Raw genomic sequence first — 26,755 nt, forward strand, 5'->3', positions numbered from 1 at the left:
TGCGCAGGTTGAGGGTGCAGTCTTCCATAGCTTTGCCCAATGTCTTGTACCTGGACGGTTGCCATAGTGACAGTTCTGCACTGGTCCTGTGCTTGCTCTGTCCAGCTGCTCTCATTGTTCAGCAGCTGTCTGAGCCATTTAAAGTCTTTTGATTTTGGTTTGAGCCTCAGTCTCTAGCTGGTCTGTGAGACTTTGAGGATGTGTCCGCTCCTTGCTGGTCTCTGTGATCTGTTGTGTAAGGTTGTTTTACCTTCTGTTTCAGATTCATGAGGTGGAAGCTAAGGAGGTGGAACCCTTGGTCACCTGTGTGGCTGCAACTCTGGCTTGAGTCATGTACTGTTTGTCCTCTTCTCTCATTGTCCAGTTGTGTTGGCTCTGGTGCTGTGGGCTTTCCGCAGCCCTGGGTGGAACCATGTTCCCCGTAATGGCCAGTCTACCTTTAGATCTCCTGCCTAGGAAGATGGACTGTGCATCTGCAACATTTTGGCACACTTGTTGTTGAGAGTCGGGTGAGGGACTAATGCATGACCCTAAAGAGTTCAAAGCTAAAGGTTCATTGGGTCAACTAGTGATAAAGCATAAAGCTTGATGTCTCTGGCATAGCTTGCTATGGAAATGTGTCTGCTTTGATAACTATCTTAGCTGTAGGGGCTAAGATTTGCTTAGCTGTAGAGCTAAGATTTGAGGGGTTCTGAGGGTGTTTCAGAAAGGTGTAAGCCGAGATTTAATAAATGACTTAAGATGGTTCTTGTGGTCAAATTATTTCTCAGAATCTCATATTGGCTTGCACAGGCTAGGTCTCTTAAGAGGTGACAAAAGGAGAAGAACGGCTTGTTTGTCTCTGGTCCTTTTTGGGCTCTATGGGGAGACGAAACCACACTATATAGAGTTACAAGGTGGTGCCTGTACTTTCAGATATTCAAGAATATGTTTTTTTTTAATTTAATTTGTGAATTTTACTCATGTAAGCTCTTTATGCAAGTGCTTCTCTCTTTTTTTGGACGATGGGCTTCTTGCACTTGTCTCAAGAGTAAATAAACAGTTTTGCTACAAGTTTAAACTTGTTTAAGCACACTGAATTACATCCATCTCATGACTGAATACTGATGTTTCTTTTAGCGAATGAAACATAGTATTGATCAACAGGTATCTATGCTTGTAGATGCAGCTAAAGTTTAGATGAATGACATCAATCTGACTATAATCTTTAAGGCCTTTACACTGTCGAAAGGGGAGTATCGCCCAAATCTATATCTATATAACACTGTACTGAGATTCCTTCATCAGAAACAGGTTAAGCACTACTGCAAGTGGTATTTTTTTTTCTTTCAAATCAAAGCAGACAAATTAATTCTGGTACAGTTTATATGCTGCTGAGCTGATATTCTTTTGCCAAAACAGACTTATGCTTTAATACTGAAATTAGAGTATCTTTCTTAAAATCAGTAACCTTATTCTGATACCATTTGACCTATGTTAAGATATGTTTAAGGCTCTTTCTGTTAAAGTAGAGATGTCAATTCAAGCCATCATTTTATCTGCACCCTTCAAACCAGCACTAGTGATCTGCATGGTCATGGACTATAATGTCATGTGTCGTAGTTATCAAAGTCAGACCTTTAAGTGGACAGTGGGTTAAGCGAATGGCTCTAGGCCGTGTTAGCTTAATCAACTCAATCTGTCGTCAGGGATGCATGCACTATCTAGAGGAAGTACATATAGTGGGTTCGCGGAAAAATCCCCATGCGTTTAATTGTCCAAAGGGTGAATAATTACCCGGAGGGACCGTAGGGCACATTCGGATCACTTTTCTCTGTTAATTACCACGCCATATGACCTTTTGTACTTACCCAGCTCCCGCTGACCACTCCTTTGATTCCCCCGGATAGTGCCCATATGGACGCAGATAGGGGGCGACCCAGGGCTAAATGATGACCCCCCCTCCGTCCATGGACCAACTAAACGTCCAATCCTCATCTTCACACAGGTAAAAGGGGTAAGTCGCTCCCTCGAGCCCGCTAAACGTCCGATCCCCTGTCAAGGGATGGGCCACCGTTGACCGCAGCCCGCCGGCCCGTTATTCGTCCGATCGACTATCGGTTTGACGGAGCGGTCAGCGAGGGTGAGGTCAGGGTCCTGGATCCCCTTGGTTCAGTTTTTTGGGGGCCTGGCTAGCGCTCCCCAAGCTGTCCAACTGGCTCGCTCGCACCATCAGGCTCGGCTATGCGATTCAGTTCAGGCGATCTCCTCCCTGCTTTTGGGGAGTCCGCAATACGTTGGTGGGTGGCAATGCCCCTGTCCTACGTGCGGAGATTGACAACCTACTGGTGAAGGATGCCATCGAGATTGTCCCTCCGGCCGAGATGAAGTCTGGCTTCTACAGCCCTTACTTAATTGCACCCAAAAAAGATGGTGGGTTACGACCAATCCTGGACCTGTGCATCCTGAACCAAACCCTACACAGGCTTCCCTTTAAGATGTTGACAGCCAAACGCATTTTCGAAGGCGTTCATCCACTGATTGGTTTGCAGCGATCGACCTGAAAGACGCGTACTTTCATGTCTCCATACTTCCTCGACACAGACCGTTTCTTCGGCTTACCTTCGAGGGGAGAGCATACCAGTACGCCATTCTACCATTCAGGCTGGCCCTTGTCTCCTCGCGTCTTTATGAAGGTCGTCAAGGCAGACCTAGTGCAACTCAGGCAACTTGGGGTTCGCATCCTGAACTGTCTCAATGACTGGCTGATCCTCAGCCACTCGCGACAGCAGGTTTGCAAACACAGGAACTTGGTTCTCCATCATCTTTCCCGTCTGGGCCTTCGGGTCAACTGGGAAAAGAGCAAACTTTGCCCAGTGCAGAGGATCACTTTTCTTTATATGGAGAATGACTCAGTCTCCATGTCCGCACAGCTTACAAGCGCACGTGCGCAGTCTCTGCTGACCTGCCTTCGCAAGATCGAACGCAGGAATGTGGTCCCACTGAAATTATTTCAGAGGCTCCTGGTGCATATGCCATCCGCAGCCGCAGTATCTCCGCTTGGGTTGCTTCATATGAGACTGCTTCAACACCGGCTTCACGACCGAGTCCCGAGGTGAGCATGGCAACGCGACACATTCCGGGTCCAAGGGACCTTGGTCTGCCGCCAAACCTTCACTCCAGTTTCTATGGGTGGGAATTCCATTAGAACGAGTTTCCAGGCATGTTGTGGTATCCATGGATGCCTCTGCCATGGGCTGGGGTGCCATGTGCAATGGCCATGCAGCCGCTGTGGCCTGGAAAGAGCCCTAGCATGTGTGGCATATACTGGAGGCACATACTGGTCTGGTCAGACAATACGGCGAGAGTAGCGTACATCAACCGTCAGGGTGGTCTATGCTCCCGCCGGATGTCACAACTCCCCTGCCACCTCTTGTTATGGAGTCAGAAGCATCTGAGGTCGCTTTGTGCCATTTACATTCCCGGGGACCTGAACCATGCGGCTGACGAGTGTCAGCCTCTCCTGGGGGAATGGAGACTCCATCCCCAAGCGATTGAGCTGACATTGACCAGCTTAGTGACGCACAGATAGATCTGTTTGCCTCCCACAACTCCTCCAATTGCCGCTGGTACTTTTCCCTGACCGAGGGGACCCTCGGCACAGATGCAATAGCGCACAGCTGGCCGCAAGGCTCACGCAAATATGCATTTCCCCCAGTGAGCCTTCTCGCACAGCTCCTGTGCAAGCTCAGTGAGGACAGGGAGCAGGTCCTAGTGGTCTCTCTGTATTGGCCCGGCAGGACCTGGTTCTCTGAACTCTTTGCGACAGCACCTCCCTGGCCTTATTTCTCTGAGGAAGGAGCTCCTTTCTCAGAGAGGGGGAACCATATGGCACCCACGTCCCGACCTCTGGAACCTCCATGTGTGGCTCCTGGACGGGACGCTCAGGTTTGAGTAGCTTATCACCACCAGTGGTCGCTACCATCACTTCAGCGAGAGCCATTTCCACGAGACAGGCCTACGCTTTGAATTGGAACCTCTTCGTCACCTGGCGTACTTCTCACAGAGAAGATCCCACCAAATACCCGATCGGGTCCATGCTCTTGTTACATAACCACCTGTCTAGGGTTGGTAGTCAGTAACAATAAAACAAAAAATTAAAATTAAAATTAAATAATGAAAAGCAATCTTGGAGAGAGAACCAACCTCCTGTCCCAGAATCAATACAACCAGTTCAAATTAATCTCTTTTAATTTGAAAAGATAAAGAATAATAATGAATCCCATCAAAGGGATACATTGATACAATTCAAAGAATATCAAATAATCAAATACTGGGGATAATACTTCAGGGGAGAGCTAGGCCAAATAACAAACAAAACATAAGATAACCAACCCAAGAATATCAATAAATATCCTAGAAAAGAGATCATAGAAATAAAAGACATCAAACTTCCCTTACTCCCTACCTACCCATAAACATGAGAAAAGAGAAGTACAAACATAAATGGCACCCTCCCCCTACAATCCCCAAATTACAAATAAATTAAGAGACATATACAAACATACTTAACAGAAGACATAAAGGTAATTAAGTCAACAATAACACTTTAGTTCTCTTTCCACCAAAGAACTCACAACAACATCCTGAGCTCACTCAATCAGAATCAAAGCAACAACAGAGTCTGGGCAGACAGGAGGAAGAATTCATCCTGGCAAAAGGAAGTCTCTCTCTCCCTCTCATTCGATCCACCTGTCGGAATGACGAGAGAGAGAACGAGACAAAGAGAGCAAAACACCAAAGCACATACACAAATGCATGACACACTGCAATAAATAAACATACGTCCTTGGACGTAACACCCCCATCACTAAATTTTTGCACCCATAGGAATGCAATAAAAATTCAAAGTACCGATTCATCGCATTCCTCAGCTTCCCGCACTCGGGACAGCGCATCGGCGACTACATTCTCTGAACCCTTCCGATGTTTAATTTCAAGATTATACTCCTGCAAAACAAGTGACCAACGCATCAAACGCTGGTTAGAATTAAACATCTGAGACAGGAACACTAATGGATTGTGATCCGTGTACACTTTAATTGGGCTGCAATGACCACCCAGATACACTTCAAAGTGCCTCAACGCCAGTACCAAGGCCAGCGCCTCCTTCTCAATAGTGCTGTAGTTGCGCTGACATTTGGAAAACTTCTTAGAAAAATATCACACGGGAATCTCGATGCCAGAATCATCCTCTTGCGTCCACACCTGCTCCAAAAGCGCTCGCAACCACAATCAGCTGGAAAGATCGTGCAAAATCAGGAGCAGAAAGGATTGGCGCATTACACAATAAATCATTCACTGCAGTAAAAGCATGATCACACCCTGCATTCCAGTCACAATTTTTAGAAGTGCTAAGAAGGTGAAAGATTTGAAAGATTCAAAGTTAAGGAAGCCTCAGCCAAACGGCTGAACACTAGATCCAAACAAGTCACATGATCTTCCCAACTGTTCGAATAAATTACCAAATCATCCAGGTAGGCTTCGCAATTCATCACCCCTGACAGAACTCTCTGCATCAGCCGCGGGAGCATTTCGCATCCCAAAGGCCATCACATTATTTTGCAGAAAGCTATCAGGGGTGACAAATGCAGAAATTTCACTGGCTCGGGCTGTCAAAGGAACTTGCCAGTACCCCTTAAGGAGATCCAATTTAGTCACATATGTGGCAGAACCAATTCGATCAACACAATCTTCGATGCGGGGTAACGGAAAGGAATCTGCCTTAGTCACAGTGTTCACTTTACGGTAATTCGTACAAAAATGGACTGAGGAGTCTGATTTTTTTACTAACAGACATGGAGAACTCCATGGACTCTGACTAGAGACAGCCAAGCCGTTCTGCATCAAGTATTCCACCTCTTTTTCCTTCACTGCTCGCTTCATTGGGTTCAGTCGCCATGGATGTTGTTTTATGGGCAATGAATTACCTACATCAATATCATGGCATAAAACTGTAGTTCGACCAGGAACATCTGAAAATAGAGAGGGGTATTTTCTTATCAGTCTCACCACATCCTCTAGTTGGCAAGTTGGAAAATGTGCTAGATAAAAATCTAACTGACTCAGCACAACTGAGTTTTCCAGACGAACTCCAAAATGCTGACAGTCCTCTGCCACATCGTCATCCTGAACCTGCTCAGAATTTACAAAGACAGGAGCAACAAGCAGTGATGACGAAGGAGTGGGTGTCACATCTCGCACATGATATGCTTTAAGCATGTTAATGTGGCAAATCCGACTCTTACGCTTTCGATCTGGGGTGCCCACAACATAATCTGTTTCACTGAGCTTTTGTTCTATCACATAAGGACCAAAGAATTTCGCCTGAAACACAGATTCGGGAATGGGCAGTAACACCAGGACTGTATCGCCAGCCTGAAAATTACGTGACACACTTTTCTGGTCATAACGCTTCTTCATTTTAGCTTGCAAGTCAGTCAAATGAGCTTTAGCGAAAGTACATGCCTGATGTAAGTGTTCACGAAAAGAGCTTACATACTCCAGAACAGATACAGGTGTACTAAATTTCGTTAACAACTGCTCACTCATGAGCTTTAACGGTCCGCGAACTGTGTGTCCAAACACAAGCTCAACAAAACTAAAACCCAAAGATTCCTGAACAGACTTACGTATAGCGAACATTAACAAAGGCAACCTGTCTGACCAATCTTTTCCAGTCTCCACACAGAAGGCACGGATCATAGACTTCAATGTCTGATGTAACCTTTTCCAGCGCTCCCTGCGATTCAGGATGGTACGCACTAGACATTTTATGTGTTACTGCCAACTCAGCAAGCGTTTGTGCAAATACTTTCGAAGTGAAATTTGACCCTTGGTCAGTCTGAATCACTCGAGGCAGACCAAAAGTAGTACAAAATTTCACTAACTCTTTCACAATAAGAGGAGCTTTGATCGAACGCAGCGGAATAGCTTCTGCATAACGCGTTGCGCAACACATAACAGTCAGAATATACTGAAACCGGTTTTAGATTTGGGCAGCGGACCCACACAATCGATAATCAATCTCTCAAAAAGTTCACTTAACACAGGAATGGGATACAAAGGTGCCACAGGAATCTTCTGATTTGGTTTCCCTACGCGCTGACATACGTCACACGAACGGCAGAAATCTGGGACGGCAGATTTTAATCCAGGCCAGAAATAGTACCTAGAAACACGCTGAAACGTTTTTGTGACTCCCAAATGCCCTGAAAGAGGATGTTCATGAGGCAATTTCAAGACTTGCAATCTGTACCCGGTTGGTAAAACTATCTGATATCTCACCTGCCAGTCAGCCGTCTCAGAATGTGGAGGCTTCCATTTACGCATGAGGACCCCACTATCCCAATAATACGATGTATCTGGGTCAGAAATATCGTTAATGTTAACAGCCATCTCACAACAATTTTGTAATGTGGGATCAGACTTCTGAGATAGAGATAACTGATCTCGACCCACATGTAAAGACACTTCAGATGTTGAAGCTTCTGAACTAGATTTTATTCCAGCTTCCACAGCTAAATAATCCTTTCTAGGTTCAAGGTCAGAACCAAAAAAAAGTATCAGAAATGTCAATTACATCGTTAAACTCTTTTGATTGCAATCTTGTTACCACACAAGCAGGAAATACTGAAGGGAACTGAGCAAACAAATCAGGCTGGTTACAGAGAGGTTTGTTAAGGATTTGTTATTCCCAAGGATGATACCAACTCCGTTCACAGGTAACTTAGGGCGCACCCCCAGCTCAACGGCTCCTGTAACAAGATCAGATTTCAATTGTACCCTATGAAGGGGAACTGAATACATCCCATCTCGATGCCTTGTACCAGTACATTCCTCCCTGTAAAAGACTGATCAGAAAAGGGCAACACATCCTCACACACAAAGGACTGAGCAGATCCGGTATCACGCAAGATCAAAACTGGTTTAGTTTCTGAATCATTTGCAAGTGCCACAGTACCATGCAAAACAATTGGTCCATATGTGGAATCAGGTTCAGGGACAGACTGAGCAAAAGCCACATTTTTAATCTTAGCAGCCATTTTCTGTTTCCAGGATTTACAATCAGCAATTAGATGACCAGAATCTAAACACAAGAAACAGACCCTGTTATCAGTTGTCCGTCTCGAATTAAACTGACGAGCTGGTTTCTCTCTCTTCCCTGACCTCAGAGGTGGGGGAAATACACACGGCTCTTCCTTCGCTGCATAAACAATAGGAGGATTAATTCACTCGGGCCGTATAGTACGGTGTGTCAAGATGAATTTGTCCGCTAATATAGCAACTTCGGAAAGAGAACTAACTTTGTGTTCATTTAAATATATTACAACAGCCTCCGGCATACAATTTTTGAACTCCTCCAGTAACAATAATTCCTGGAGTTGATCAAAAGTAACAACTTGACTCGCCAAACAACTTGACTTTAACATACCTACTTGCATCGAAATCAGAGCGTCCAGAAGGAGCTGACTGACTTACCGACGTTGTTACATCCAAAGGAAGTTTAGTACAAGGCACTGGAATAGGCTTACTCATTTTCTCATCAGTTTGCGAACCCAATTGACGCATTTTAACAGCACGCTCGGTTTCTGCTTGAACAAGGCGCAGTTTAATTAAAGGTGAACGTCTCGGGTTACTATTGTAACCCTTGTTCCCTGAGAGGGAACGAGACACTGCGTCGTCGAGTGAACGCCCCCAGCGTGACGGCTCTGAAGAATGAATGAAATCAGCCACCAATCCGATTGGTGCAACGTCATGACGTAACCGGCGACGGCGTACGCGGAAGCTATAAGAAGGCGCCGCCCCAAACAACAGACAGCCTTTGCGATGAAGCGAGCGCTCTACGTGTAGGTGTGGCGACGAGACGCAGTGTCTCGTTCCCTCTCAGGGAACAAGGGTTACAATAGTAACCCGAGACGTTCCCTATATCGAGGGAACTCAACACTGCGTCGTCGAGTGACCACACTCTGGGAACGTCCATACCCACTATGCCACACCGAGACACGCCCATCCTGGTGTGAAGCTGGAAACCCAGGCACACTCAGGACGCAAGCACTCTAGCACCCGGCGTAGCCGGGAGGTCCAGCTTATAAAATCTTATAAAGGTGTGTGGATTAGCCCAACCCACCGCCTCACAAATCTCAATAAGTGAGGCTCCCGAAAGGAGGGCCACCGAGGAGGCCAAGCCCCTCGTAGAGTGAGCCCTCACGGCCATGGGTGAAGGCATACTGCGCACCCGATAAGACATGGCTATAGCCTGCACGATCCAGTTACTAATAGTCTGTCTCGCCGCAGGCAACCCTTTCTTAGGGGGGCCAAAGCACACCAGAAGCTGGTCCGATTTCCTCCATTGAGCTGACCTGTCCAGATAGATCCTCAATGCCCTAACCGGGCAGAGCAGGTGCAGCCTAGCTTCCTCTGCCGTCGCGTGAGGCGGAGGATGAAAAGCCTGAAGAAATACTGACCCCATCCCTGACGATGGGACCTTGGGCACGTAGCCCGGTCTGGGATGCAAGATAGCTTTCACCCTGCCCGGGGCAAACTCCAAGCATGCCGGCGTGACCGCCAATGCCTGGAGGTCCTCCACTCTCCTCAGAGAAGTGATGGCGAGGAGAAAGGCTACCTTCAGGGTCAGATTTCTCGCCTCAGCCGACTCCAATGGTTCGAAGGAGGCCTCAGCCAGCCCTTCAAGAACCACTGCCAGGTCCCAAGCCGGGACTCTGGGATGAGCCGCAGACCTCAATCTCCTAGCCCCACGGAGAAAACGTACAACCAAGTGGTGTCTACCCAAAGGGCCCCCTTCCAAAGGCGAGTGGAAAGCCCCTATGGCAGCCACATACACCTTCAGAGTGGATGGGGTCAAACCGGCGGAGAAACGGTCTTGCAGGAACTCCAGCACTGAAGCGACTGCGCAGTCAACTGGGTTCACCCCCCTTTCTCTACACCAGCTAATGAAGACATTCCACTTTAGGCTATACAGTTTCCTCGTAGAGGGAGCCCTAGAGCTGAGAATAGTCTCATCGACTTCTTGTGGCCGACCCTCTTCTAGGTACTGCGCCCCCTCAGGGGCCAGACCCAGAGGTTCCACAACTCTGGCCTGGGGTGGAAAATCACACCCCCTGCCTGAGACAGCAGATCCCTCCTCAGAGGGACCTGCCATGGGGTTCCGTCTAGAAGTGCCACAATGTCGGAGAACCAAGCTCGGGACGGCCACCGGGGTGCCACTAATAGGAGGCTGATGCCCTCCCGGCGGACTCGCTCTAGAACTCCCGGGAGCAGAATGATCGGGGGAAATGCGTACAGACACTGCCTCGGCCACGTCTGTGTCATGGCAGCCAGCCCCAACGGGGCCGGAGGCCTGAGGCTGAACCACAGCGGGCAGTGGGTCGTTTCTAAGGATGCAAACAGATCCACTTCCACTGGGCCGAACCTCTCGCACATGGCCTCCACCACTTCTGGGTGGAGCCGCCACTCCCCGGGCCTCAGCCCCTGCCTCGACAGGACATCCGCTCCCTGGTTCTGGTCCCCTGGGACGTACATCGCTCTGAGAGACGGCAGTTTCCCCTGGGACCACAGGAGGATCTGAAGCGCCAACCTGCATAGTGGGCGCGACCTCAGACCCCCCTGGTGATTCAGATACGATACCACTGACGTATTGTCGGATCGTATCAGGACATGGTGGCCGTGAAGGTCTGGGAGAAAGCTCCTCAAAGCTTTGTAAACCGCCAACATTTCCAAGCAATTTATTTGCCAGGAGGAATGTTGGGGTCCCCACGAACCCCTCATGAACCGGCGTCTGTTGAAAGGATCTTCCTGCAACATAACGCTCCTAACACAGGCCCTTGGGACAGGAACCTTGGATTCTTCCATATGACAAGGGAACGAAGGCCTCTGCGCGTTACCCTGATCATACAGAAAGGTTTTCCCCTCGAGGAAAACCCCTTGGTCCCTAGCCACCACTGGAGGGGCCTCATGTATAGCAGACCCAACGGTATCACGTTGGATGCTGCTGCCATGAGTCCCAGCAGTCTCTGAAACTGCTTCACAGTGCGGCTGTGGCCTAGCTTCACTCCTGAGACCTCCGCCAGTATAGAACCCACCCGTGCGGGAGACATGCTCGTTTGCATCGAGGTTGAGTCCCATACCACCCCGAGGAACGTGGTCCTCTGGGCGGGTGTTAACACGCTCTTGGCCGTGTTTAGTCTCAGCCCCAAGCACCTGAGATGGGCTAAAACGACATCTCGATGCCGAATCGCCGCCGACTGCTTCCTCACCTCCTGGAATCTCTCGACAACGCTGTTGACTGCGTCGCGGAAGAGACCCACAGGAGCTATCGGGGAATCCAGAAGGAAGGATTTCTCCTTCTCCTTCATCCCCGACAGGTTCAACCAGAGGTGCCTCTCCATGCACACCATGCCAGCCATAGAGCGGCCGATGGCACGGGCCGTCTCTTTGGTGACGCGGAGAGACAAGTCGGTAGCTTTCCGCAGCTCAGACGGACCCTCTCCCTCATCGAGCTCTTTGAGGAGCTCAGCTTGGTAGGCCTGCAGTACCGCCATGGTGTGCAGGCAACTACCAGCTCTTCCGGCCGCGCGATATGCCCTGCCCACCAGGGACGACGTGTCCCTGCATGGCTTGGTGGGCAGGACAGGGGCTTTCAGGGACGCTGCTGCCTCGGGAGACAGATAGCTCGCTAACGCCTCCTCGACGCGAGGCAGCGTCCCATAGCCAGCCTCAGCCGCGCCCACAACACACCCGAAGTCGAGAACTGGGGGTGTCGATAGGCGCGACGAGTACGGTTTTCCCCAGGATTTGCACAACTCGTTGTGCAAATCTGGGGAAAACGGCAAGCCCCTGCGTGGCGGCTGAACACGCTTTTTGAAGAAGCGTCCATCCAACCTGCTCACAGGCTGGACTTCCACCTCTTCCTGTGGCCAGTCGATACTGAGTTTGGCCACAGCACGTGTCAAAACGTCCACAAGCTCTTCTTGAGCGGGAGAGTGAAGAGGTGAATTCACCTGCACTCCGCCCGCCTCCAGGCTGAACTGATCTGACCCCTCGGAATCAGACAGCATCAGCACTGGGTTATCGACCTCGTGGGAAGAAGCCGCAGCGCAGGCTTCCTCACGAGGCGGAAGAGCGTCTGAATCATCGGACGAGGATTGGGAAGATGCCTCAGCATGCCCGCCTCCCGTCGCGAGATCCAGTTGTGAGCCCCAGGATCTACGCCGCCGCGCTGCCTCGACAGACGCGGGACCAGAACCACGGGGCTCGCGAGCCTGGCCGCCTTCAGTAAAAATGGCCAGCTGTGAGCGCAGCACCCGGAGCGGCAGCCTCTCACACTCGCTGCAGGCGGCACCCTCAAGCGCCGCCTGAGCGTGCTGCGCTCCGAGACACTGCACTGCACACTCCCGTAATGAAGCGCGGGCACGGATGAACACACCTCCTAAACTGCTCGCTTGCCATGCTTGCGTTAAAGGGACTGATATTCAGACAGACAACAGTAAATAGACAAACAATATTCACACAGAGCGCCTCGCTGAAGAGCAAAGACTGTCTGTTGTTTGGGGCGGCGCCTTCTTATAGCTTCCGCGTACGCCGTCGCCGGTTACGTCATGACGTTGCACCAATCGGATTGGTGGCTGATTTCATTCATACTTCAGAGCCGTCACGCTGGGGGCGTTCCCAGAGTGTCGTCACTCGACGACGCAGTGTTGAGTTCCCTCGATATAGGGAACTATGTAGTATTTTTGCAGTACAATATCCAAAAACCACTAGGCCGGTGTTATATATTTTGTTCAGTTGAGTACCTACAATATCCCAGAAGTTTCCAACTATTTGTAAATTGTGAGAAAATTGCTATTTTAACTAAGGACAGGGACGTTTCAGCATTGCATTTGAGGGAGTCGCCTGTCAATTGCGTCATGTCTGCGTTACCCTCGGTTTAGGCTTTTATTTCGAAGGAGCACTAACTCTTAGCAGTGTGAACAAGTGAACGCACGGAGTAAAGTAATAACATCGTTTTGAACACACTTAAATGTATCTAATATGATAAACAGAGCTACATTACCTCAAAATCATAACCGGAAGAGCAGATCTGTGCAGGTGCCCGGCGAATGGGTCCCGTCCCGTCATAATAAAAGTCCCGGTATTCGCGAGGCAGGTATTTGTTTAACAATCGCTCCAGCAGCTGTGCTCAGGTCCAGATCAATCGGTCCTGCTCTGCTTTAGACTACAGTAACGTTAATAACCGCATGCATGAACGTGATTTCTGCCCGAGTCCTATTTTCCACCGGCTGTGATGAGAAGACCACATCTCCCAAGATGCTGCGCTCACACTTTGCGTCATCAAACTATGCATTTGTTTTGAATAGGTGCCCTCCAGTGGACGGAAAGCTGCATAGTGCACCTTTAACCCTGCCTGGCATTCTTGTTTCTTAATTAATAGATCTAACTCTCTAAGTTTAACAGTCAATTTAGTTTGTTTATACGATTCGGAAGCAACATCTCCATCGAAAAAAAACTTCAGAAGTCTCAGCAAAAACTTCCGACTCCTCCACAGGTGTTTCTAATTGATCAGGCAAAATACCAGCAGAAACTAATTCATCAGCTGTTCTTTAATTACCTGCTTCGCAGACTCCTTCGGAACGTAAATATGAAAAAAATCAGCTATCAGAATTAAGTATTTCTTCCTACAGCGATCATAAATCTCTATAGTCGGATTAAGAGAAAATTCTACCAAGTCAAAATCCATACTCTTAACGTTAATACTTCTGCCCTACCCACAAAAATGCAAAGAACTCCAAACAAACTTTTAGAGAAAGGAGTACTTACCAACCATTTGAAAAGGGTGTTCAGCGGCACCTCATACCGGATTTCCTAATAAGAGACACATCTCCAAGTTAAGCAACACAATTAAATCAAACACAATGGGCAAACAGAATGGACGAGCCCCCAATTGTTACATAACCACCTGTCTAGGATTGGTAGTCAGTAACAATAAAACAAAAATTAAAATTAAAATTAAATAATGAAAAGCAATCTTGGAGAGAGAACCAAGATTATTCAATCTCCTGTCCCAGAATCAATACAACCAGTTCAAATTAATCTATTTTAATCTCTTTTTTAACTCCAAAGTCACAAGACAGTACATAAACTCACAGAAACATGTTTGGCAGATGGTTCTGTGGGATTACAAATTTATAAATTGTTATATCAAGGTTCCAATGTAATAGTATACTAACAGTTTGTTATTGGACGACTGCAGCAACAGACGGCACGTGTGTTTCTCAATAAAGAGGAACGCCTGCCCGAAAGATATACCCAAGCTCTCCTGGTCTTCACTTCTGAGTTTCCAACAGTTTTTAACAATGATTGCCTAGATGTTGGCCCTGGTCCAAGAGATTATCTTAGATGAAAAAGAGTTCCAAGCTTGTACAGTCTCTGGTCGCGCCTTATTAAGTCGCACAGTGGTATGTTCAAGGTTGACAATGTTGACAAGACATTTCAAGTATAAATCTAAAGCAAATTCAGCTCAGAATGGTATTTTCCGGGTTTACCTCTGCTAAGAAAACAATTTTGAAAAACTGGTTCTTTCCGGATATGTGTATGAAATCATTCTGGATCCATACACATATCCGGAAAGAACCAGTTTTTCAAAATTGTTTTCTTAGCAGAGGTAAACCCGGAAAATACCATTCTGAGCTGAATTTGCTTTAGATTTATACTCGAACTGTCATTAAGGAGACAGAGTCCAGGATTGGGAACATAAAAGATGTCAAGTATATCCGCTAAAACTGAATTTACATGCAACCAGAACTTAGAGACAACTGGACACTCCCAAAACATGTGTAAAAACGTTCCAGGTGAAGCAGTGTTACATATATGACAGTTGAGAGTAGGTTGTAGTTTCATCTGGAATCTCTTATAAGGTGTGATGTAGGCCCTGTGTATGGTTTTGAAATGAATTAGTTGGTGAGCTAGGTTCTTAGAAGTCATGCTTAAATTGCACCATATTCTCTCCCAATCTAGGTTTATATTTAGACTTCCCAACTCCCTATTCCAAAAGGATTCAATTGGTAGAGCCTTAGCGCTATGCCGAATCAGTGTACTATATATTAAGGAGACAGAAGGTCTACCCAGTAGTGGTTTGATCCATTGTAGCATGGGATGTGCAGGGAGGGGAGAGTTCCATGGAACTCCATATGCTTTTAAAGCTGATCTTAGCTGAAAGTAAACAAAATAAGAGGACACAGCAAGGGAAAAGCGTGTCCTTAAATCTTGAAAGGAGCAAAGACCTTTAGCATCATATATATCACCCAATGTATTCACCCCAAGGGATGACCAAGATGGTTGATTGAATGGTTTGTTGCCACATAATAGCTTTGGATTATGCCATAGTGGTGTGTTCTGACAGACTTTGGGTGGACCACCCCATCCACTGTTCTACTTTCTTCCACACTTGAATAGAGTTGAAAATGATGGGACCAACATTTTTTTTCATTGTTTTGTTAGCTACACTGGAGAATTGTATGTCTTGCAGCTTGTGTGGAAAAATTTTAGCAGATTCAATCAATCACCATGCAGTGGTAGACTGTGGGTCCACCCAAGTGTTGAGTGCTCTGATCTGAAATGACCAGTAGTAAAGCTCAACGTGCCAGACCACCCAGCAATTTGGGTCGTTGCAGTGTATTTAGACGAACCCTGGGCCGTCTACCATCCCAGATAAAACTGGAAATCGTGGAGTGAATGTCTTTAAAGTAATCTGGAGGGGGGCAGAGTGGTAACATAAAGAATAGGAAGTTGAGACGGGGCAATATGTTCATTTTAGCTGTTTTAATTCTACCTTGAAGAGATGTTTTTAGATTCCTCCATCTATGGATGTCTGATTTTATTTTGCTTAACATCGTGTTGAAGTTGTCTCTATTAATTTTATGTATATTTTTATAAATCGTAATGCCCAAATATGTAAAAGAGTTTTTGGACTGAATAAAGGCAGGGATAGGGACATTTGTGTGCACATCATTTAAAGGCATAAGTGCAGATTTCGTCCAATTAATTTTGTAGCCTGACAGGCTGCTAAAATTATCAAATTCCTTAATAATTGTGTGAATGGAGGTGTCAAAATGATCTAAGAACATAATTATATCATCTGCATACAGATATATAATATGATTATGGCGACCAATTTCCATAGGGGAAGCCGTAGATTGCCTAATGGCTTGTGCTAGGGGTTCCAGAGACAGACAGAACAAAAGTGGCGAGAGCGGGCACCCCTGTCTTGTACCACGCTGCAAGGTAAAAGAAGAGGAGATTTTGTCGCCTGTTAGAACACTTGCTAACGGGGAGTGGTAAAGTGCCTTAGTCATTGCTATAAAATTATGTCTGAAACCGAAACGCTGCAGAACTGCCCACATATATTTCAATTCTATCCTATCGGAGGCTTTCTCTTCGTCGAGTGAAAATGCGGCACAGGGATTGGGGTGTGTCTCTGCAACCTCTATGATGTGTAGCAGCCTTCCCATGTTATCAGATGCATAACGTCCCTTGATAAATCCTGTTTGATCCTCATTGACTAGAGATTGAATAACTTTTTCCAGGCGTATAGCGAGAGCTTTAGCATATATCTTAAGATCACTTGTAAGTAGAGATATTGGTCTAAAACTAGAGCACTCCAAAGGATCTTTCCCCTTTTTCAAGAGTAAGGTGATGAATGCTGTTTTTTGGTCTCTATGGAAAGTCCCACTATTAATAGCAAAATTAAATGAATCTAGCATTAGTGTGCCCACCATGTCCCATAGTTCTAAATAAAGCTCTGGAGGGAGGCCATCCAAGCCAGGTGATTTGCCTCTATTGAGACATTTTGCAGCTCTATGTAATTCATCCAACTCCAATGTAGCTTCCAGATCATCTTGGTCAGTTTGCTTAAGGCGAGGAAGCTCTAGTTTGTCAAGAAAATGTTTACAGGTAGCAACATCATCAGAGATTTCTGATTTGTATACATTTTCATAAAATGTTAAGAATATATTATTAATAACTTGAGGATTGGTGGTAATTTTGCCCTCGGGTGTATTTATTGCTGAAATGTGAGCTTTTGTTTCGCATTATTTAAGCATAAGAGCCAGTAGGTGACTAGGCCTCTCTGCTTCAGAATAGTGCTTTTGTCTGGTTCTGTGCCAGATAAATTCCGCCTTTGATATGGCAAATGTATTGTATTCATCTTTTAAAGAGGCCAGCAGTTTAGCTTGATCATCTGAAAAGCTATGATTTTGTAGGTTCTCTAATGATTCTATTTTGTTTTCGAGGTTTTTGATCTGGAAATCTTTTGTTTTAGCTAAATTTGAGGAGAATAAAATACAAAAACCATGAATAAAACACTTCGTGGCCTCCCATAAAGTTTGTGGGTTAGAGCAATCCTTTGTGTTAGTATCTAAAAAATCCTTTAATTGTATTTTTAGTGAACTAAGAAATTTAGAGTTAGTTAGTAAAGATGTATTTAAAGCCACCTAGGGGCCTTTGTCTTAATGTTGGGCAAATCAATGTTGCATATAAGTGCAGAGTGATCCGATAATAGAATTGGTAAGATGTTAATGGATGTATGTCCTGCAAAAAGGGTTGGGCTAAGAAAAATAAAATCTATTCGGGAAAATGTTTTATGCCTGTTAGAGAAGAAAGTGTAATCTCTAGCAGTAGTATTCTGTATGCGCCAGATATCTACAAGATTTAAGTCTTTGAGAAGCGACTTCAATAAGGTAGATGAAGAGTTGCCTATTACATCTGAATTAGATTTATCAAGAGACTGATTAAGGACTGCATTGAAATCACCTCCAACCACTATAGAAAAGTAATTTTGTTCTAACAATATTTTGCCAATGTAAGAATAAAAATCTTTGTCTGGCTCGTTTGGGCAGTATATGGATGTGAAAGATAACTTGTGATTAAATATACAAATACAGGCAAAAGCAAGTCTTCCTTTCTCATAATTTCCAGTAATATTTACACTACATGCTAATTTTCGGTTAAGAAGAATGCATACCCCCTTGGTCTTATTTAGGGCGCACGATGATGCAATTAATCTGTAATATTTATTTTGAAATCGTTCCACATCGCATTGTTTTAAGTGTGTTTCTTGGATCAGGGCGATGTCCACTTTTTTACGATGTATATACTCAAGAACACGGGTGCGTTTGATAGCGGAGTTTAGGCCATTTACATTGAGTGATAATATATTCAATGACTGTATCGACATATACCGCTAAGATCTGTTTTAAAATATAAACATGCTAGTATAAGATGTAACAGAAGTATGTAGACATCCTGCCAATTACCGTACAGATGTCCCAAAGCTGTTGTTTTATCAAAAAATAGGAATATGTCTGTAAAGGGGAGGGAGTAGGAAAAACTATATACAAAAACAAACACAGACCGCACAGGCAAAAAAACGTAGGTCTGTAAAAACATAAACATAGCAAGATACGTGACCAAACCACCCCAATGCATGGCAACAGAATCAGAAAAACCCACACAATCTTAACACATAAAGTGAATACATTCTTCACCTCTCAAACTGTGCAAATATTCCGCCATGTCCACTAAATTGCCTTTGCTGGCGTAAGGAGGATCCCCGTGGTTGTTTTCTTCGGTCGGGTTTGAGGCTGCGTCCGAAGCACCACTGTCTCGACGTACAGGTGTATAGGTGGACCTCCGCGGAAGAGAGTTGATAAAATCTTCGGCGGCCTGGGGGGAGTCGAACATCTTCCTTTTGCTTTTATACTGCAGTTTTATCCGCGCAGGGTAAATGAGAAATGTCTCCAGGCCCATGCTCTTGGCCTTCTTTATGGTAGAACTGAAGCTCTTTCTCTTTGCTGTTGTCGCTGGACTATAATCAGGGAAGAACAGGATAGTGCCGGCTGTTGGCACCGAAGAATGAGCGAGAGGCGCGGGCAGGTGAGCGGATGATGCGCGCGCTCCATTACCGGCGTACTTCACTGGATAAACTTGACGCGCTCCGTTCAGGATAGCCGTTCTGTCTTGCCAACGCAGTAATCTGAAGATGAGGGTGTGCGGCTTGTTGGAGTTAGTCTCTCCTCCATCATACACACGATGTGCCCGTTCAATGTCAATGTCTCGGCCCACCAATGAGGCTATCCACTTGGGAAGGTTATCTTTCAGTTAGCCGATTGCATCCGAACTTTCCACTGCTTCTGGTAAGCCCACCAACCTTACATTATTTCTTCGTCCCCTGTCCTCCAGGTCTGTCAGTTTGTAGTGAGCTGTTCTAGCTGTGACTTTAATTCGGTATCCGATCGCCTGTCTTCGTGCGCGGCTGTTTGAACAGAATCCAGTCGATCTTGAGTCCGTTTAGTAGATTTGGCTACCTTCTCAAGTTCACTGCTGATCTCCTTCACAGTTTCATTAGTCTTTTGGATTTCCGTTCGCAAGTCACGTAGTGCTGGGACAAGAATGGAATCCATAGCTTCCATGACAGCGGAGATTACAGCCATATCTAAACTGCGTTGTTGTTCTTGGAGGGCTAGCTTTATGCCATTAGCAATAGCTGCATCGAGTTCTTCCTTGGAGATGGCAGAATCCTTGAATTTTTTCTTTAAAGGCGACTGTTCATTTTCCCTTTTCCGTGTTTGTTTGTTTGGGGGAGAATTCATGATAAGATAGATGTCGAAGTATTCGAGGTATGTTAAAGGATTATCGAAAAAATAAGATTATGCGAGCAGAGCCGAAAACTATGCTGGCATCGCCGTCGAAGGGTCACGTGATCTCCCCTCAGCTCATTCATGATGAGTGTAATCTTACTCCTGCTGCATTTGTGACACTCACTCAGCGGCTAAATCACAATATATTGAACACACCTTCAGTTTTTAATTGATTGTAGTGTCTGTTCTCTACACTGCATGAAAAGTGGGATTTTCGTCCCCGTAAACGGCCGGAAATCTCCCTGATTTTCGACAATTAACGTCAGTTTACAGCCTGTGAACGTCGCGTTCGTCTGTGCCACATATTGACGGAAACGAACCATGACGTATGTGGAGCTTGCGGAGGCATGCTGGCGCCGGCGCTAATGGCTCTAATTAGCATATGAATAGCAGCTCTGGGCGGCGCCTCACTCAGTATTGGTTGAAACTACTACATTGAAACAAGAAATATCACTCGTGATTGGTTGGCAGATCTGTTACTATTGGTCAACCTGGGTAATAAATTAATAAATTTAAACCCCCAAATTATAATAATTTTACACAAATATATATATATAAAATTATTTGCATATTTTTTAATTGTATATATTCATATGATATGCTATTATGTTTTATATTCATGTCATTGTTATCCTATGGACTACGCTATTATAACCATCAAGGACATTCATTTATTGAGGAAAGGAAAATATGCCAGGGACGTGCAGTTTATTCAAAGAAAGAGCTTTATTAGAACAAACACAAACACACAACCAAATGCAAAACGTTTGAGATCTGCCCACACAACAATAGGAAGCTCACGAGAAGCCCAAAATCCTACAGCACCATGAAGTCTCTGTTTTCCGCTTCAGAGCTGTAGGTAACTAGCGCCATTCTGTCTGATTTCAGTCCATTTTTCAGACGTCTGTCGTGCGTTGCCCTGTTCTTTGGAATCGCCTCTAATCTCGATTGCAGCGTGGCACAGAGATCGGCGAGCTCCTGGCTGGTCAAACAGTCCATCCAGACACCGCGCGAACGATGCCGTCTTCCTCATCAGACATCAGGTCTATGGTAGCGCACTTCCAAAGGCCCACCTCATCCTCAGCTAACACACTCTTTCTTGCTTGTAGCAGCTGTAAAAACAAACAATAAAGACAATCAGTATTGCGCGATGTACTGCGTAAAATGCACCTGAAAAATAGTCACACTGACCAAAAACGGATCTAATCTAATAAATCTTACCCTCTTTCTTCTCAATCGACTCCGAGGTGAACTCTGCACAGCTTCTGCTTGCGATGCAAGAACTGGATGTTTGTACCTCCTGCGTACTGTCTCTATGTCTTACATGCAGCTGGAAAACAATTAAATGAGTGTTATGACGAAGTTGTGAAGACGGCGTACTGCTTCCTGTAAAATGACCAGAAAAAGAAAACACTTTTATAAAGCAACTTACATTTGTTCTTTTACAAGGCTAATTTCAGCTACTTAAAAAGCTTTGCTTTAGGTTACTTTAGCTTAGATAACAGTCTTACCGCAATCTTAGGACTGGTCTTCTCTTAGGCACTCGTCTTCTCTTCTTAAAGTTAGTATCTTCCACACAGTTTTTCGACTCCAAAGCAAGCAACCTATCATCTATGGACAGCAACCTGGAGATTACTAAAGTTAACTGCTCGTTAAAATCGGCAGCAAACTGAGCAAGCTGACGAGATAGCCCACTGATTGCATTCAGCTGTTTCTTCCCGCCGGTGTTACGGATCAACTGGGGATCATGTTATCTGGGGACGGGCGCGTGCACGCAGCTAGTTTTACCTGGATTTACAGCAGATGTTAGACGAGGACAGATTCGTCACAGCGGATTTTCCACTGAACAGATTTAAAACGCTTTCCACATTATTGGTAAATGTTTGCATAATATCAGGCTCTGTGTTTTCCTCTGTCGCTGCTTTGCTGTATGTTTCAAACGCAGTTTAAGGGAATTTTTAATGTGGTTTCATTTCACAACACAGACCACGCCCACATTTTGTTACATTCTTTTCGATGAAAGTCGTATCCAATGACAATTACATTCAATAAATTACATTGTGTCGTATTAGTATCTGACTTTTTATTTTATTTTTAATAACTATTGTTTTTGTAATTTGCTTAGGGTATTTTTTAATATATATATATATATATATATATATATATATATATATATCCTAAAATAACTCAAAGCCTGTCATATTACCTTTCTCATATTAGCCTATTATATTCTATTATAATCTATTATATTGCCCACCCCTTGCCCACCTGCACATCCCAGCTGATATACAAGATTTGGGGGGTCATTCTGCATTTGAAAGTTTGAAAGGGTTTTAAATCTTCTAAATAAAGTAAAATGATTCAAAATCAAGTAATTTATATATGCCAAAGTCAACTTTAAACATATACAATGTAATTTCCAAACAGCAAAATTGTGGCCAGTGAAAATGCTGAGTGGCTAGTAACTTTGGAAAACCACTAGCCACGGTGGCCGGTGGGCAAAAAAGTTAATGTCAATAATATGTGTATATATATATATGTGTATATATATATATGTATATGTATATATGTATATATATATATATATATATATATATATATATATATATATATATATATATATATATATATATATATACACACACACACACATATATATATATATATATATATATATATATATATATATATATATATATATATATATATATATATATATATATATATATGTAGTGCCCTTAAAATTAATTTGCGTTAACACGTTAATTTTGACAGGCAATGATATATGATATATAAAGTTTGCTGATGTATGACGCCGCTTATTAGCAGGAGACCGCAATGATTGGTAAAAGTTGCGGTGATTGGTCAAAATTGCGAGTCGCACTGAATTCACGGGGACTGATTGCAAATGACACAATAAATAATCTAGAATACTTTCATCAAATATATAAATTCAAGCTTAAGTTTAAGATTTTACAATTAGGCTATACTGAGCCTGATCTATCTAAGAGATTTTCTTAGAAGGAAGGTAATACCTTTTAGAAAAATGTCACATGGGTTAAAACTCCTGCTACCCTGATTTGCATTTGTATAGCTCACAGCATGTTCATTTACATGTTAAAGCCTCCCCTGGAGTTAAGGGAAGGGGGGTCTTGGGGGGGACAACTGCCAAGCAAGGCCCACGTCAATTTCTGACAATTCACGGCAGTTTTCGGTGTCGCCTGCAAACTGCCGTGTACAGTCGTAAACCTGATCTTCCACGACAATCTACAGTGCCGCTTACTGACGAAAATCCCACTTTTCATGCAGTGCTAACTGAACTGTTTTTTATGAAGATGATGAGATCTTCCTGCGATGGTGAGATAGTGATCAGGGATTCAGTAGTGGTGGCTTTGGGAGTGGACTCACAGGGCAGCGAAGCATTCTGGGAATTGTTATCTTTCACCCCCATGAGACAAAAATACATTATCTGTCTAGAAAGCACCAAATTCAAAAATAATTTAACATTTCTACTACATTAATGACACAATTTAAATACAGATTCATCTTCCCAGGGTGCTGAAGAACCCCTTTAAGCAGGCTGACTGTAAGCACGTGACAGCTAAAACATTAATTATAATTTTAACTTACTTTAAATGAAGAAAAAACAACAGCGAGTAACTAGAGCTTTTGTAATGAACGTAATACAGTTGTCTTTTGCTGTCACTAAGTTAACACAAGTTTTCATGCAAGTTTAGTTAAAGGAATGTGCTAAAAATTCATTTATAGCAACTATTTAGCAAATCCCAATCACTTCGGCTATGTTAGCTTTCCAATGAAATGCATCATGATTGTTTTTAATGTTAAAATAAATACTGATTCACGTGATACTCACAATCTGATCGTCATCCATCTTTGCTGGTTCTCTAATTCACTACGTGGCATTGTGAATAAAAACCAGGGTCCTAGAAATGCGGTCCTAGGAGTGCGGCCCTGAAAATACAGCCTCTGGTTGTGCAGGCAGATGCTACTCAAAAATACCTTCATAGTGTTTTGGTTGACTGTTCATTCTGAACCCTGCAACCTCTATATTTTTTCTTTTCATTGTAATTATTATGCTCATTGTAAAGGTAAAATACAATAAGTTTGTGTCTGTAATCGCAAACCAGATGGGTCATTCAGTTAACGCATGTGCAGGAAAAGTAATCCAAACAATCACGCACTGCATGAAAAGTGGGATTTTCGTTCCCGTAAACGGCCGGAAATCTCCCTGATTTTCGACAATTAACGTCAGTTTACAGCCTGTGAACGTCGCGTTCGTTTGTGCCACATATTGACGGAAACGAACCATGACGTATGTGGAGCTTGCGGAGGCATGCTGGCGCTGGCGCTAATGGCTCTAATTAGCATATGAATAGCAGCTCTGGGCGGCGCCTTGCCGGAATGGCTTGAATTTCCTCACTCAGTATTGGTTGAAACTACTACATTGAAACAAGAAATATCACTCGTGATTGGTTGGCAGATCTGTTACTATTGGTCAACCTGGGTAATAAATTAATAAATTTAAACCCCCAAATTATAATAATTTTACACACACACACACACACACACACACATATATATATATATATATATATATATATATATATATAATGTAAAATTATGATTTGCATATTATTTTTTAATTTTATATATTCATATTCATGTGATATGCTATTATGTTTTATGTAGGTAACTAGCGCCATTCTGTCTGATTTCAGTCCATTTTTCAGACGTCTGTCGTGCGTTGCCCTGTTCTTTGGAATCGCCTCTAATCTCGATTGCAGCGTGGCACAGAGCTCGGCGAGCTCCTGGCTGGTCAACAGTCCATCCAGACACCGCGTGAACGATGCCGTCTTCCTCATCAGACATCAGGTCTATGGTAGCGCACTTCCAAAGGCCCACCTCATATCCTCAGCTAACACACTCTTTCTTGCTTGTAGCAGCTATAAAACAACCAAGAAAGACAATCAGTATTGCGCGATGTAACGTTACTGCGTAAAATGCACCTGAAAAATAGTCACACTGACCAAAAACGGATCTAATCTAATAAATCTTACCCTCTTTCTTCTCAATCGACTCCGAGCTGAACTTTTCACAGCTTCTGCTTGCGATGCAAGAACTGGATGTTTGTACCTGAAGCTCCTGCGTACTGTCTCTATGTCTTACATGCAGCTGAAAAACAATTAAATGAGTGTTATGACGAAGTTGTGAAGACGGCGTACTGCTTCCTGTAAAATGACCAGAAAAAAAAAAAAAAAAACTTTTATAAAGCAACTTACATTTGATCTTTTACAAGGCTAATTTCAGCGTGTGCTACTTAAAAAGCTTTGCTTTAGGTTACTTTAGCTTAGATAACAGTCTTACCGCAATCTTAGGATTGTGCACTCGTCTTCTCTTCTTAAAGTTAGTATCTTCCACACAGTTTTTCGACGCCAAAGCAAGCAACCTGGAGATTACTAAAGTGAACTGCTCGTTAAAATCGGCAGCAAACTGAGCAAGCTGACGAGATAGCTCAATGATAGCATTCAGCTGTTTCTTCCCGCCGGTCTGCGGATTGGCTGAAAGGGGTTGATCGCGTCCATGCAGAGGAGTTGAAGGGGAGACGCCGTCCAGCCATTGTAGATCACAAAACAGCAAAGTAGCAAAAACACAGGGAATGGAGGAAAGGGTTTGAGTACAGGAGTGAATACGTCTGTTTATGCTCGTCTTGCAAGTACTGCTGTATGAGTCGTCATGGCCATTCCCTCGCACGTGATTGGACGGGGGCTAGAAAGCTCGTCGGGCTCCTCCAATCACATGTGAGGTCATGGGCATGATAGAAGAACTCAGAGCTCGCATGTTTATGAAATAAAGCACAGTGTGCCTATAAAACGTCTCGGTTACGTATGTAACCCTCGTTCCCTGAGGAGGGAACGGAGACGTAACGTCAGTGACTGACGAATGGGGGGTTTCGCCTAGAAGCCAATCATCTTCGAGATCTTAGAAAGTGCCCAATGGCAGTGCCAATGCCATGGGCATGCGAAATTTGCATGCATAACTCCGCCTACCCACCTGGGTATATAAGGAAGTAGCTGGCATAAATCGCATTATGTTACCTGCTGAGGAGCCAAGACTGAACTCTCGGCCGTTCCAGCGGTACAGCGGAAGTGGCAGCGGGACGTTACGTCTCCGTTCCCTCCTCAGGGAACGAGGGTTACATACGTAACCGAGACGTTCCCTTTCGTTCAGTCACTCCGACGTAACGACAGTGACTGACGAATGGGGGTCCCAATGCAATAACGCCACTCAGCTGTCTTCCAGTGCCTTGCGCAAGCGTGAGAACCCTGATGCCAGTTAGGATGGTCAAAGGCCTCTACTTAACGCAGGAATACCAAGGTACACTGGGAGGCATATTCCAGGAGGAGATATGCGCCAAGATGCCTACCCGTAGGGAGGACTTAGGAATACACGTATGACCCCGGGGGGCTGCATACGGAAGATCCCTGGGGTACCAGCCGCAGGTGGATTTTTAACCCCAGGGGGTGGCAAGGTTGCCAAGGGAATACACCAGCTCAGGGAGGCTTACGGTGGAAATACACATGTGGGGGTCGCCGGAGGGGAACCATGCACATGGGGCACCTGGCCGGACACGAGTGTCTGGGCTAAGGGCAGACTTACTGGCGTCGGCGTCGTCAGTGCTGGAGGAGCTCAGGGCTCTCGGGGAACTCACCTGAGAAGAATATCGCACGTATCCAGTCCGTGGAGTGGAATGGCGAGCAAGCGAAGACACCTGAGCCAATCCATTACCGGCCACTTGTAGAGGCGAGTACATAGTCGGATACAGGCTCCACTCGGAGGTTATAAAACCTGGCGAATGTGTTTGGTGTCGCCCAGCCTGCAGCTCTGCATATGTCTGTCAGCGGAGCGCCATGTGCTAAAGCCCAAGAGGAGGCCACACTCCGGGTGGAATGGGCCCTGACCCCAAGGGGACATGGGCGTCCCTG

The 26,755-nt window shown here is 44.9% G+C and overlaps 1 protein-coding gene and 1 long non-coding RNA gene across 3 annotated transcripts in view; one reads left to right on the top strand and one right to left on the bottom strand.

The window, feature by feature from the left end:
- Window positions 1-26,755, top strand: part of adprh (ADP-ribosylarginine hydrolase) — a 217,370-nt gene that overhangs the window by 25,581 nt on the left and 165,034 nt on the right. The gene's annotated exons all lie outside the window — the stretch shown is intronic.
- Window positions 20,459-21,812, bottom strand: LOC137056235 (uncharacterized). The gene is made up of 3 exons (XR_010900249.1): window positions 21,263-21,812; window positions 20,973-21,137; window positions 20,459-20,863 (listed from the first exon to the last, which is right to left on the bottom strand). It is a non-coding gene; the product is annotated as an uncharacterized lncRNA (long non-coding RNA).

This window comes from Pseudorasbora parva, chromosome 21, assembly GCF_024679245.1.
Source record: "Pseudorasbora parva isolate DD20220531a chromosome 21, ASM2467924v1, whole genome shotgun sequence".
Lineage (NCBI taxonomy): Eukaryota > Metazoa > Chordata > Actinopteri > Cypriniformes > Gobionidae > Pseudorasbora > Pseudorasbora parva.